Genomic DNA, 14,078 nt, shown 5'->3' with positions numbered 1-14,078 from the left:
CAGGTGAGTAAAACTCCTTTTTTAACGTTGGCTTAAGTGACCCTTTAACCACTTGCCGACCGCACGCTTATACCGTGCGTCGCCAAAGTGGCAGCTGCAGGACCAGCGACGCAGTACTGCGTCGCCAGCTGCAGGCTGATTAATCAGGAAGCAGCCGCTCGCGCGAGCGGCTGCTTCCTGTCAATTCACGGCGGGGGGCTCCGTGAATAGCCTGCGGGCCGCCGATGGCGGCTCGCAGGCTAAATGTAAACACAAGCGGAAATAATCCGCTTTGTTTACATTGTACGGCGCTGCTGCGCAGCAGCGCCGTAAGGCAGATCGGCGATCCCCGGCCAATCAGCGGCCGGGGATCGCCGCCATGTGACAGAGGACGTCCTGTCACTGGCTGCACAGGACGGATAGCGTCCTGTGCAGCCCGGATCACTGGGGGGACAGGTAGGAGAGGGAGGGGGAGGGAATGTCGCCGCGGAGGGGGGCTTTGAGGTGCCCCCCCCCCCGCAACTAGCCTGCACGTAGGAGCGATCAGACCCCCCCTGCACATCATCCCCATAGGGGGAAAAAAAGGGGGGCGATCTGATCGCTCTGAGTGCCCGCTGATCTGTGCTGGGGGCTGCAGAGCCCACCCAGCACAGATCCCATCAAACAGCGCTGGTCCTTAAGGGGGGGGGTAAAGGGTGGGTCCTCAAGTGGTTAAAGAGACACTTAAGCCAGAAAAAAAAGATGAGTTTTACTCACCTGGGGCTTCTACCAGCCCCCTGCAGCAGTCCTGTGCCCTCGCAGCCACTAACTAATCCTCTGGTCTCCCGCTGCCAGCTAGTTTCATTTTTGCCGACAGGCCCGTCAGGACTGGCCACGCGTAGCTTTTTCCAAAAATACGCGTTGCCGCATATCTATGCGTGCGTAATGCGGCAATGTGTATTTTTGTACGCGTTGCGGCCCGCAATAGCGCTAATTACAGTCGGGAATGTGGAAAAAGCTACGCGTGGCCAGTCCTGACGGGCCTGTCGCCAAAAACGAAACTAGCTGGCAGCGGGGGACCAGAGGATTAATGAGTGACTGCGAGGGCAGAGGGCTGGTAGAAGCCCCAGGTGAGTAAAACTCATTTTTTTTTTCCTGGCTTAAGGTTCACTTTAAAGAGACACTGAAGTCTCTTAAAAATCCTTTTTTTATCACAAAATATTGTTTAACATATTAGCCCTAACTAAACCACCGCAGCTGTAAGCTATCTAAATCCCCCCCCCCCCCCCCCCCCCCAAATTCGCTCTCCCCTGCAATATCCTTAAGTTTCTTGGTCGTGGAATTTGCTGCCCTTTACTCTTCCATGTGAGGCGGAGCTATGAGCTGCAGCCCTGCCTCACGCGTCTGTCAGCGGCGGATCTCCGCCCCTCTCAGTGAAGGAAGACTGAGAGGGGCGGAGGAGAGGCGACTATCCGGGCTGACAGACGTGCTGAGAGGCAGAGCTCACGCAAGCGCTGCCCGGATTGCCCTTCCGGCAAGTTAGGGGGGGGGGGGGGGGATTGAGATGGTGTACAGCGGCGGGAATGCTGCGGTTTATTTAGGGCTAATATGTTAAACAATATTTTGTGATTAACAAAAGGATTTTTAAGAGACTTCAGAGGCTCTTTAAAGCAGATCCAAGATGAAAAACTAACTATAACAAGTAACTTGTCTATATATCTTATCTAAAGTTTAGATGCTCAGACTGAGCTCCCATAAGCCCTTGCTACGATGCCAAGGCACTGTGAAAAGCTGTGGGTGATGCTTGTTTAGTTTATAGGGAATTAGAATATTAAAACAAAACAAAAGTATTTGGCTTGAGGAATGCCCTATAAACTATATGAAAGGAACACAATTATGAGTAAAAGTTTATCTCTGATCCACTTTAAAGAGACTGAAGTCTCTCAAAATTCAGGTTTTTATTTTAAAAATCTCTTTAATATCAATTCCCTAACTAAAACACTGCATCCCCGAGGCTGCACACTAACTAAATCACCCCAAAGCCCCCGGAGCACATTGCGGGGAGCGCTTCTGTGAAGAGGCAGAGCTTTGGGCTGTAGCTTGTGACAATCCAGCCCTGCGATCCCGTCGAGATCTGCTCCCGTTAGCGTACGCAGGAAGTACGGGTGCAGACGGACAACGAAGGCCAGGTGCTGGATTGTCAGAGGGATAGAAAGGTTAATGCGACAGAGCGTGCCAATCCCGTCTAATCTGCTCCCGTTAGCATACGCAGGAAGTACGGTGAACAGACTGACAATAAGGATTGAGCGCGCAGCTGCCAATAATATGTAATGGGACAATTATCCACCAATCCCGGATGACTAGGCCACTGTTGCCATGCAGGTCTCATGCACTAGAGACTGCTAGAGGCAAATTCACTGTGTGCGTAGGAAACGGTTAAGATTGGTTGGAGGTGCCCATACATGTACAATCGGTAAACTAAAAATATCGATTTTGCGCTGGAAATCGGGTAAATACACTGCCAGCACTGTCTAGTTGTATGGAGCAGACAGTCTCCAACGCTATCATAATACGGTAGCCAGCCCAATCACGTTCGACATGCTCCAGTCACCGTTCGGGGAATGGTCACTTCCGACTTAAAAACTGTGAGCAATGTGACGTTAAAGAGAATCTGTATTGTTAAAATCGCACAAAAGTAAACATACCAGTGTGTTAGGGGACATCTCCTATTACCCTCTGTCACCATTTCGCCGCTCCTCGCCGCATTAAAAGTGGTTAAAAACAGTTTTTAAAAGTTTGTTTATAAACAAACAAAATGGCCACCAAAACAGGAAGTAGGTTGATGTACAGTATGTCCACACATAGAAAATACATCCATACACAAGCAGGCTGTATACAGCCTTCCTTTTGAATCTCAAGAGATCATTTGTGTGTTTCTTTCCCCCTGCAGTTCTCATACACTGAAGTTTCAGGCTGCTTGTTTCTTCCTGCAAACATCTTTGCCCTTGTCTGTAATTCCTCAGTATGTGAAAGCCCAGCCAGCTCAGAGGACGATTTATCCAGCTTGTAAAAGATAAGAGAGAAGAGAGAAGCTGCCCTAATCTAAATAATACACAGGCAGTGTGCATAGAGGGGCTTGGAAGGGGGAGTTCATAGCAGAACCACAACACTGACGAACTTGGCAGCCTTCCAGACACAGGCTGACAAGTCTGACAGGGGAAAGATACATTGATTTATTACAGAGACTGTGATAGCAGAAAGTGCTGCAGTAAGCCAGAACACATTAGAATAACTTTTGGAACTTGTAGGATGATAAAAAACAGGATGCAATTTTTGTTACGGAGTCTCTTTAAAGAAAGGTTACCGGGTCCATATATGATGCAATCTCGATTGGATACAATCGAGAAACTAAAGTTATTGATTTCACACAGGAAATCAGGTACTAGCTAATCCTAGAAGGAAGAAACGGTTATTTACAACCTAGCTAGCCAATCAACAATTTATAAGCACATAATAAAACAATGCGGTAGTATGACTGACTCTTCAGAGGGCAGATTCGTAATAGCAGCAATCAGATGACCAGAACAGGCACAAGACTGGACGATAAAAATCGTTAGTTTTATTCGCAAACTACATACACTCACCTTACTTTAGAACAGTTTGGTTTGATAGAGAGTAGAGATGAAAAGAAATAGAATGTCTTAATATACAGTACAAATATCGTTATTGGTAGTCCATGCGGCAATCGCAAGTTTTTGGCGTAAAGTCCAAGATGGCGGTTTTGGCCCGTGTCCTGCGGGCTGGTCGATTTGATGTTAATTCGACTTCAGATTAAAGGTAAAGGACCCAGAGCTTTCTGGGCTCTCTGTAGTTATAGCCCCCACTCCAGCAAGGAGGGGTTAGGGGGCGTGGATCACACACCTCTTTGGAACAGGAGATATAGGCCGCCCCTCTCATGGACACAGGAATATACCTGAATCATGATAGGTGTGCTAATCTGCAAACCATACAGGTTATGTTAAATCTAGTAACATTTTTAGGTTTGTCAGAATTTATCAAGAACGTTGATACCAAACTTGGGGGATCAGACCCCTGGGGTATTAGAGGGTTATTTTAAAACAGTCTTATGCAGGATCTGGGAGTCCGATTGGTCCGTAAACCTCTCAGAAGCAGCGTCCTGTGGAATCCCACAACCTGTGCAGATTTGATGGGCATAGAGATTTGCTATGCCATGAATTATGAAGGAAATATGGAGAACATATGAATATTGGGTAACTCAGGGCCACATGGGGGTCAGCTGGGATATGGATTCTCTTTGATCCTTCAGCTGAGGTAATCCTGAGAGAACCTCCTGCTGTGATCGGTTTCTACCAGTCTGGAGAAGGAGGCTTTTTATTAGCTTCTGTCCACCTAATCTCTGATGGATGAGCTTTAACCTTTCCAGGGATGCTTGGGAACTGCTTTCACACATAGGTGAGAAGAGCTGTAATTAGAAGCTACATGAGAGACGGGGAAGAGAAAAAAAAGTGTATTTAAACCAAAAAAAAGTCACTCTGGTTGCTTGCAATGAAACTTGCAAGTGCGCTTGTGACTTGAATGCCGCACGCGCGGTTTTCTCGGGAACTGTGTGCGTCACAGCTCTGCCTCTACACGCGTCCACCAGCGTGGATCGCCGCCTCTTCCCGCCCCTCTGTCTTTCACTGAGAGGGGCGGGAAGAGGCGGAGATGCATGTGGATTGACGCGCATGGAAGCAGAGCTGCAGCTCCAAGCTCTGCTTCCCTGGGCAGCAAAATCCACGACCAAGAAAGTTGTAGATTTTTGCTGGGGAGTTTGGGGAGATTTAGTTAGGGTTCAGCTGCGGGGATGCAGTGTTTTAGTTAGGGCATTGATCTTAAAGAGATTTTTAAAATAAAAACCTTTTATGAGACTTCAGAGTCTCTTTAAACGAATGATCCGCACAAAAAAAAAAAAAAAAAAGTACCACTTACCCGGGGCTTCCTCCAGCCCGGGTCAGCCGTCCTGTGCCCCCGCCACAGCTCCTACGTCTCCCAGCCCCCTTCGCCTGGCGGAGCCAACCTCGCTAGGTTGGGTTCCGGGGCGTCCTCCTCTGCGCTCCACCTCGGGGGTCACGTGGTCCGGCCAACGTCATCTGGACGCTACTGCGCAGGTAGTAAGGTATTAAGATGTAATACACTGATTGGGCCAAATTGCTGCTCATCACGCAGCACAACAACATAGGGCCTTTCTGTACCACCTTCGGCGCCAATAGCAGTGCGGTACTAGCATACTGGCGGTTCTGGATTGGGCAATGGTCCTGTGTGACGGCATGTAACTTAGGAGCGCACGCTACAAAGCACTACCGCACGTGGTGTGTGCTGGGGGATTTTTAACTCGCGCTGCTTATTTTTACGTTGCAGCAACAGTGCAGCTTAATGAATAAACCCCAAAGTGACTTTTCCCCTCAGTTGCTATCCTGTTTTTACTGGGGATGCAATGCAACACTCTAGTGTGAGCAGAAAGGTAAGTGGGTTTCAAACATTTTGAAATACACATTTCTGTTGTTCTTTCCTTTCTAGCCTGTCCTTCAGTGTGGAAATATCCAACTTCTGATCCCCTGCAGTGTTACCCGCCTGCTGTGCCTCATAAGAGCTAAGGTGGCCACACACATTGAATAAAGATTCCGTTTTATGGCAATTCAAGAAAAACAATTAGTTGTACAGAAATCTCAAAAGTGTTTTTCATTCTGAAATCTGAAAAACTCCTAGTAATTCTAAAATTGAGAAAAATATTTTCATAAAAAAAAATTGTATGGAGAGTGTGTGGCTAGTTTTAGAGGCAATCAATTATTATTATTTATGATTTATATAGCACTGACATCTTCCGTAGAGTCGTACATAATATATTGTCTTGACACTTAATAATCCCACAGAGGGGCTCACAATCTAATCCCTACCATAGTCATATATCTATGTACAGTGGCTTGCAAAAGTATTCGGCCCCCTTGAAGTTTTCCACATTTTGTCATATTACTGCCACAAACATGAATCAATTTTATTGGAATTCCACGTGAAAGACCAATACAAAGTGGTGTACACGTGAGAAGTGGAACAAAAATCATACATGATTCCAATCATTTTTTACAAATCAATAACTGCAAAGTGGGGTGTGCGTTATTATTCAGCCCCCTTTAGTCTGAGTGCACTCAGTTGCCCATAGACATTGCCTGATGAGTGCTAAGGACTAAATAGAGTGCACCTGTGTAATCTTATGTCAGTACAAATACAGCTGCTCTGTGACAGCCTCAGAGGTTGTCTAAGAGAATATTGGGAGCAACAACACCATGAAGTCCAAAGAACACACCAGACAGATCAGGGATAAAGTTATTGAGAAATTTAAAGCAGGCTTAGGCTACAAAAAGATTTCCAAAGCCTTGAACATCCCACGGAGCACTGTTAAAGCGATCATTCAGAAATGGAAGGAGTATGGCACAACTGTAAACCTACCAAGACAAGGCCATCCACCTAAACTCACAGGCCGAACAAGGAGAGCGCTGATCAGAAATGCAGTCAAGAGGCCCATGGTGACTCTGGACGAGCTGCAGAGATCTACAGGTCAGCTGGGGGAATCTGTCCATAGGACAACTATTAGTCGTGCACTGCACAAAGTTGGCTCTTATGGAAGAGTGACACGAAGAAAGCCATTGTTAACAGAGAAGCATAAGAAGTCCTGTTTGCAGTTTGCCACAAGCCATGTGGGGGACACAGCAACCATGTGGAAGAAGGTGCTCTGGTCGGATGAGACCAAAATTGAACTTTTTGCAAAATGCAAAACGCTATGTGTGGCAGAAAACTAACACTGCACATCACTCAGAACACACCATCCCGACTGTCAAATATGGTGGTGGCAGCATCATGCTCGGGGGTAGCTTCTCTTCAGCAGGGACAGGGAAGCTGGTATATTATTTATTTCCAAATAAAATATTGTCGCCATACATTGTAATAGGGACATATATTAAATGGTGTAATAACCGGGACAAATGGGCAAATACAATACGTGGGTTTTAATTACGGAGGTATGTATTATTTTAAAACTATAATGGCCGAAAACTGAGATAATGATTTTTTTCCGTTTCTTTCTTATTCTTACTGTTAAAATGCATTTACAGTAAGGTAGCTCTTAGCAAAATGTACCACCCAAAGAAATACAAAAATATGAGGGTAAATAGGAGGAGGAGTACACTCCAATTGAAACACAATTTCATATAAAAAATATATAAATTTTATTCAAATATTGCAACATAAAATTTTTTTCTACATTCCAGTCTAAAAGGGTGTACACCCGGGGGGAGGGTAGCCGGCCCTATCCTATCTGCCACTCAATCATCCAAACCACCATACATACAGGGATAGTGTTCAAATTGCGTGCAAAGCCAATACAGAGATGCCCACAAAACTATGCGGGTGATGGTATTGATTCCTTTAATAATGGCATTCGGACAAGCAATGAAAGTTCCATAATGTATGAACAAGGAGAGAGTAGTCCATCCGCTTAAAGCCACATATGAAAAGCACAGTCTGCAGACCTCAAACAGCAAGTAGTAAGCCAGCAAAGCACAAGCAAACAGCCAGCAGCGGAGCAGTACATAGAGCCCACGTAAATCAAATATACTCTACCCGTTCCATGCAGTTTCAGGGTATCTAGAGTGATAACATGATGGCTCCCAGTTCGCTGTGCAGCTCACTTAAAGTCCAGTCCAATAATTTGCTGTAAGCTGGTCAACTTGGATGCTGTGGCTGGAATCGTCTAAGTCCAGAGACGAGCTGCATGCTGTTCCAGCAAGGATGTCCGGATAGTGCGGCAAGGCGGAATGGAGTATGGCAGAGGGCGGGCACACTCTACGAGGGTTACACCAGCACGCCGTGTGGACCCGACATGTTTCGCCGGTTCACTTCCGGCTTTCTCAAGGGGGCGTGTCAACCAGCAGGATACACGCAATCACGCACACACTGTCTATTAGAGCTGATCAGCGGCCAATCCGGGCACGGCCGCCCACACACGCAACCCGTCAGCAGGACACGGATAGTGTCTACAGACAAAGGAGGGGCATGGGGCGGAGGTGTCCGGCGGCCATTACACCGAAGACCAAAACCAACTGTATTTAAACTATTTAGGTGGAACAGTGGCCAAAAAAGAGAAAATAAAGAAAAATATACATAAATGGCAGCCACAGATCTGAAAACTGGGCCCCATATAGGAAACTATCCATATAGATTACGCAAAAATTAAAATGTCAATAGCCACAAAGTGTGTGGTGCAACCACAACACAAGGCCGGATCATGCCCACATCTACCAGGCCAGGGGCAACGCACTGCTGACGCACCGCCAAAAAGTAGATGGCGCATCAGTACACACACAGGACGCCAGGGAAAGGGAGGAACCGTCAATCACAGCGGCAAAAAGGAGGAATAGCTCTGAGAGTCATTTAACCCTGGGGGGGTGGTGGCATTTAGTTCAAAGAACCAACGTGCTTCACGCTGGAGGACCAATCTATCAAAGTTACCCCCCCGAATGTTGGTATGTATACGATCCAAGCCTATGACCCTCAGGTCATGATACTTTCCCCCATGCACCGTCTTAAAGTGTCGAGCTACCGGAGATAGAACTACTGGATCCTTGCTTTTTATTTTGGATATATGTTCATTAATTCGTCTCCTGAGTTCCCTCTTGGTCTTCCCCACGTAAAAAGCTCCGCAGGGACAGACCAAGAGGTACACCACCAAAGTAGTATCACAGTTAACAAAATGAGGAAGCGTCCAGGTTCTACCATCCGGCAGGTCGACAACTCTCCCTACCTGCATAAAACAACAAGTTGTACAGCCACCACACCTGTAGGTCCCCGTAACCCTACAGTGTCTGGTGGTGTCTCCTGATCCAGTGAAGTAGCTGTTAACTAGAAGGTCCCTTAGGGAGGGTGCCCTCCTAAAAGAAACTTTAGGGAACTCTGGAACCAAAGAACTTAATTTTTGGTCATTGCGTAAAATGTACCAGTGACGTTTCAGGACGTCCATGATCAAACCACTTTGGACACAGTATCTTGTGCAAAAGCGTATCTCGTTCTGTGCACGCGTGGAGTTCTGTTGTACTCCTATTAGAGCCTCGCGATCAGCATGAGCTGCGCGTTGATAAGCGCGTCTCAGGTGGGCATCACGGTACCCCCTATCCCGGAACCTCTTACGTAAGTCATTAGCCTCCTTCTCGAAGGAAGCTGCCTCAGAGCAGTTCCTTCGCACCCTCAGATACTGCCCGGTAGGAACACCTCTGACAGTATGTGAAGGGTGGAAGCTATCCGCTCTCAACAGAGAGTTAGTGGAAGTTTCTTTCCTATATAGGGTGGTGGTCACATGGCCCTCACCATCCAGGGATATCTTTAAGTCCAGAAAGGGGATAACCCTGTCGTCCACCTGGAACGTGAAACGCAAGTTGCGTCCGTTATCATTTAGCTGATGCACGAATTTTGTGAGCAACTCCTGCCCACCTGTCCAAAATAGTAAGATATCGTCGATGTACCTGTGCAATGCCAAAATGTGGCACAGGTACATCGACAGGGACTCATCCGAGAACATTTCTCTCTCCCACTCCCCCTGGTACAGGTTTGCGTAGGACGGGGCACAAGTAGTCCCCATCGCCGCGCCCTGCACCTGGAGGTAGTGGACCCCCTCAAATACAAAGATATTGTTATTTAAAAGGAATTCAAGCAAGGATAGCAAAAACCCATTATGTGCTGCATGCATAATGCTTAGTTCACTCAGAAAGGTGCCCACTGCCTGGATACCTAAATCATGAGGGATGCTGGAATAGAGGGCCTCCACATCGAGAGCCACCAAAGATGTACTGGCTGGGACCTGTAATCCATTAAGAATCTGTAACAAGTGCAGGGTATCTCTAACATACGACGGCAGAGACTGCACATGGGGTTGAAGAAATTTGTCCAAGTAGATGCTCGCCCTTTCCGTCAGGGAACCCCTGCCAGATACAATCGGGCGGCCTGGGGGGTTGACCATGCGTTTGTGCACCTTGGGTAGGGCATAAAATGTGGGTGTAATAGGGTTAATTACTTTCAAAAATTGACTCGTATCATCACTAATCACATTTCGACGAACAGCATTATCGATAATGATGGACAGGTCTGCCTGACATCTGGCAGCCCTCGACATGGAGACCCTACTGTAGCACTGTTGGTTGTCTAATATCTCCATACACATACATTTGTAGTCCATGTTAGTCATAATGACTACATTTCCCCCTTTATCAGAGGGTTTAATCACCCAGTCTTTCTGTTCTTTTAGTGCGCTCAATGCCTGTTGTTCCAGCTCATTCAGATTGAAATCTAAAGGATTCTCTATCCTTATGCGTGATAAGTCATCCTCCACTACCTTCATGAATGTCTTCAAGCTTGAATTCAATGAAAAAGGGGGGAATTTAGTGGATCTGTTCCTAAGTCCCACGTCACCAAGTTGTGGCTGAAAAATTGGGGGGGCACAAACTGGGCCCTCCGATTCAACCATATCGGGTATATCAAGATTATCCGGATTGGCCTCCAAATCTTCTAATATTCTAAGGGCCCTCAAGTCGTCCTCTGTCCAGAACTCACCCGGGGATAGCCACTCCTGCCTTTTTGGTTTATCGCTAAACAATGATTGCAGAAGAATTCTTCTACCGAAGATCTGAAGATCGGTGATGACTTCAAATCTGTCCATGTTATGGGTCGGGCAAAAACCCAAACCCCTGGACAGAAGTGACATCACAGGTCCAGGCACCGGTGTACCCGTCAAATTAATTACCTGAAGACAGTTCTGATCCTCGGAGGAAGCTCCCCCGACTGGCCTATTCGTGTTCAAATCCCCAGGTGGCCCTGGCCTAAAAAAGGTGCAGCAGAGGACGACGTGGACGCCCCATAACCACCACTTGCCCCTCGGCTGCCTCCCAAGCCACTCAGCTCCTCCTCGTCTGGAGAGGAGCATGACTGGCTATCTCCCTTCTTGTCTAACTGTCGTTTTTTTCTCGTCTTTTTTTCTTTTCTCTCCTTGGATTTAGACCTCGTATTGTAGCGGCCCCCCCTATTTCTGGCAGAACCTGAACTTTGTGAGTCGGCTCCGCTAGTCCCACCGACGGAGGAGTCAGACTCCTCGGTTGCCGGAGGGCGGGTAGGATCCTTATTCCCCTGTGGCCTAGGTCTGCCCGGTGTCGGGCGTTTGATTCCCCACCTATATGCCGCTCCAATCTTGTACGCAGTTCTATCTCTAAGGACCTTCTGATCACGAGCGACCACAAGGTCCTTATTGAATTTGCTTATATATGTTTCCAATTCTGAATTACGTTTTTTGTATAGTGGATCGGAACTGAGATCTTTGAGGGTCTCAGTGATGCGTACAATCTCACTTTCAGTGGATTCAAGATCAACACTATCAAGTTCATTCAAAAGTGTAAGGCAGGTTTCAGCGCAGTTCTCAAAGTTCCCTTCCCATCTTTTTTTGAAATCGTCACTGATGTTTTTTCTATGGGGGAACACTTGAAACCTAAGCCACAGGGGTGCAAAATGATCCTTGAGATAGATTTTGTTATAACGGATATTCCACCAGACTCTAGATTTTTTCTCATAGAGTCTGGTGAGCTTACGGAAACCGCTATTAATCAACTGCTCGCCGTCCCTGGCGTCCTGTGTGCTTAGGCAGTCCCTCTCGACCCTCGAGACCAGGGCATCCCAGCGAAGCATTGCAATCACCACCAACACAGCTCTCCACACAATGGCACAGCAATAGTCCCAAGGATCTAAGATCCCAATTAACCCTTGTAAACTGGGTATATACCCTGGTGGGACTAAAATGCCGGCCACTCAAAAATTGAAATATACTCTGGAGTGCCTCGTCCAATGTAGGAACAAATACAAAAATATGAGGGTAAATAGGAGGAGGAGTACACTCCAATTGAAACACAATTTCATATAAAAAATATATAAATTTTATTCAAATATTGCAACATAAATTTTTTTTTCTACATTCCAGTCTAAAAGGGTGTACACCCGGGGGGAGGGTAGCCGGCCCTATCCTATCTGCCACTCAATCATCCAAACCACCATACATACAGGGATAGTGTTCAAATTGCGTGCAAAGCCAATACAGAGATGCCCACAAAACTATGCGGGTGATGGTATTGATTCCTTCAATAATGGCATTCGGACAAGCAATGAAAGTTCCATAATGTATGAACAAGGAGAGAGTAGTCCATCCGCTTAAAGCCACATATGAAAAGCACAGTCTGCAGACCTCAAACAGCAAGTAGTAAGCCAGCAAAGCACAAGCAAACAGCCAGCAGCGGAGCAGTACATAGAGCCCACGTAAATCAAATATACTCTACCCGTTCCATGCAGTTTCAGGGTATCTAGAGTGATAACATGATGGCTCCCAGTTCGCTGTGCAGCTCACTTAAAGTCCAGCTGTAAGCTGGTCAACTTGGATGCTGTGGCTGGAATCGTCTAAGTCCAGAGACGAGCTGCATGCTGTTCCAGCAAGGATGTCCGGATAGTGCGGCAAGGCGGAATGGAGTATGGCAGAGGGCGGGCACACTCCACGAGGGTTACACCAGCACGCCGTGTGGACCCGACATGTTTCGCCGGTTCACTTCCGGCTTTCTCAAGGGGGCGTGTCAACCAGCAGGATACACGCAATCACGCACACACTGTCTATTAGAGCTGATCAGCGGCCAATCCGGGCACGGCCGCCCACACACGCAACCCGTCAGCAGGACACGGATAGTGTCTACAGACAAAGGACCACCCAAAGAAAGCCTAATTAGTGGCGGAAAAAAACAAGATATAGATCAGTTCATTGTGATAAGCAGTGATAAAGTTATAGGCTAATGAATGGGAGGTGAACATTGCTCGGATGCATAAAGTGAAAACGACTGAGGGCTGAAATGGTTAAAAAAACCAAAAGCGCCCTTAGGGCTTGACTCATAAAGCCGTGATAAATGCTATCACGGCCGTGATAAGCCTAGCGTGCAGGTTAGCGTGTGAACAGGTTTATGCGCGTAAAAGTAAAGGTTTGTGCACATTAACTTTCCCCGTTCTCGCGCTAACCCATATGTTAGCGCGTGAACGGGAAAGTTAATGCGCGCAAACCTTTACTATTATGCGCATTGGGAGCAACGCCTGGTATAGCGTATAACGCCTGGTGATATATTGTGGCCAAAAAGTAAAACTACATAAAAAAAAAATATATATATATATATATATATATATATATATATTTACATTACAAAAATTACTATTTACATCCCACCCTCCCAAAAATACCCAAATAAAATGTTTAATAATAAAAAAAAAAAACCATTACAATTAAAAAAAAAATATTTACCTAAGGGTCTATGTGAACCTCGCGGCCTATGGTGGGCTGCAGGAAGCCCCATGTAAGTTAAATGTTTGATTTAAAGTACTGCTCAGGGTCCCTTTAAGCATTTACAACTGAATAAGTACCCAAAAGTTGGTGAAAAAGTGCTATCAAAATCATTTTGAGCATTTTCTTGCTAGCTGGTGGTTCAAAGGCCATTTATGACTATGTGTGAAAATATCACATAGGAAAAAGTAAATTGCATATGGGCCAAGGGATCTAAGAGTTCCAATAAACAGTCTACTGAAATTGGTTTGCTTCAAACATAGGAGTCAATCTAACGGATCTTTGTGGTGGAAGATTCTATGTCTCCCTCGTATTAAAATCACCACATCACCCAATAAGAAAAAAAGGGGGGGGAGGGGGTAACACACTTTCCCTTGACCCTCCAGATAGGGTCAACAGGTCTTTGGGGTCATCAAGACTGCCCCCTCTGCCTTATCCAGATATCACCATCCCAACTCGTAGGGGTCTCCTAACCCCAATCACTTTAAATCGATTGAGCCAACATATCGTAAAACTATAAGGTAACATTTAATCATATTAAAATTGCACACTCACATTTCACAGCAGAATAATACTGACCAGAGTTTTTACAGGCTCTACCCAGAGTGATGGCCACCTGGTTGGCTAGGAACAGCTCTGAACGTCCACTCGCCCCAACCTCAGTCTG

Source organism: Hyperolius riggenbachi, chromosome 9, assembly GCF_040937935.1.
Source record: "Hyperolius riggenbachi isolate aHypRig1 chromosome 9, aHypRig1.pri, whole genome shotgun sequence".
Lineage (NCBI taxonomy): Eukaryota > Metazoa > Chordata > Amphibia > Anura > Hyperoliidae > Hyperolius > Hyperolius riggenbachi.
Note: the sequence above shows the minus strand (reverse complement) of the source record.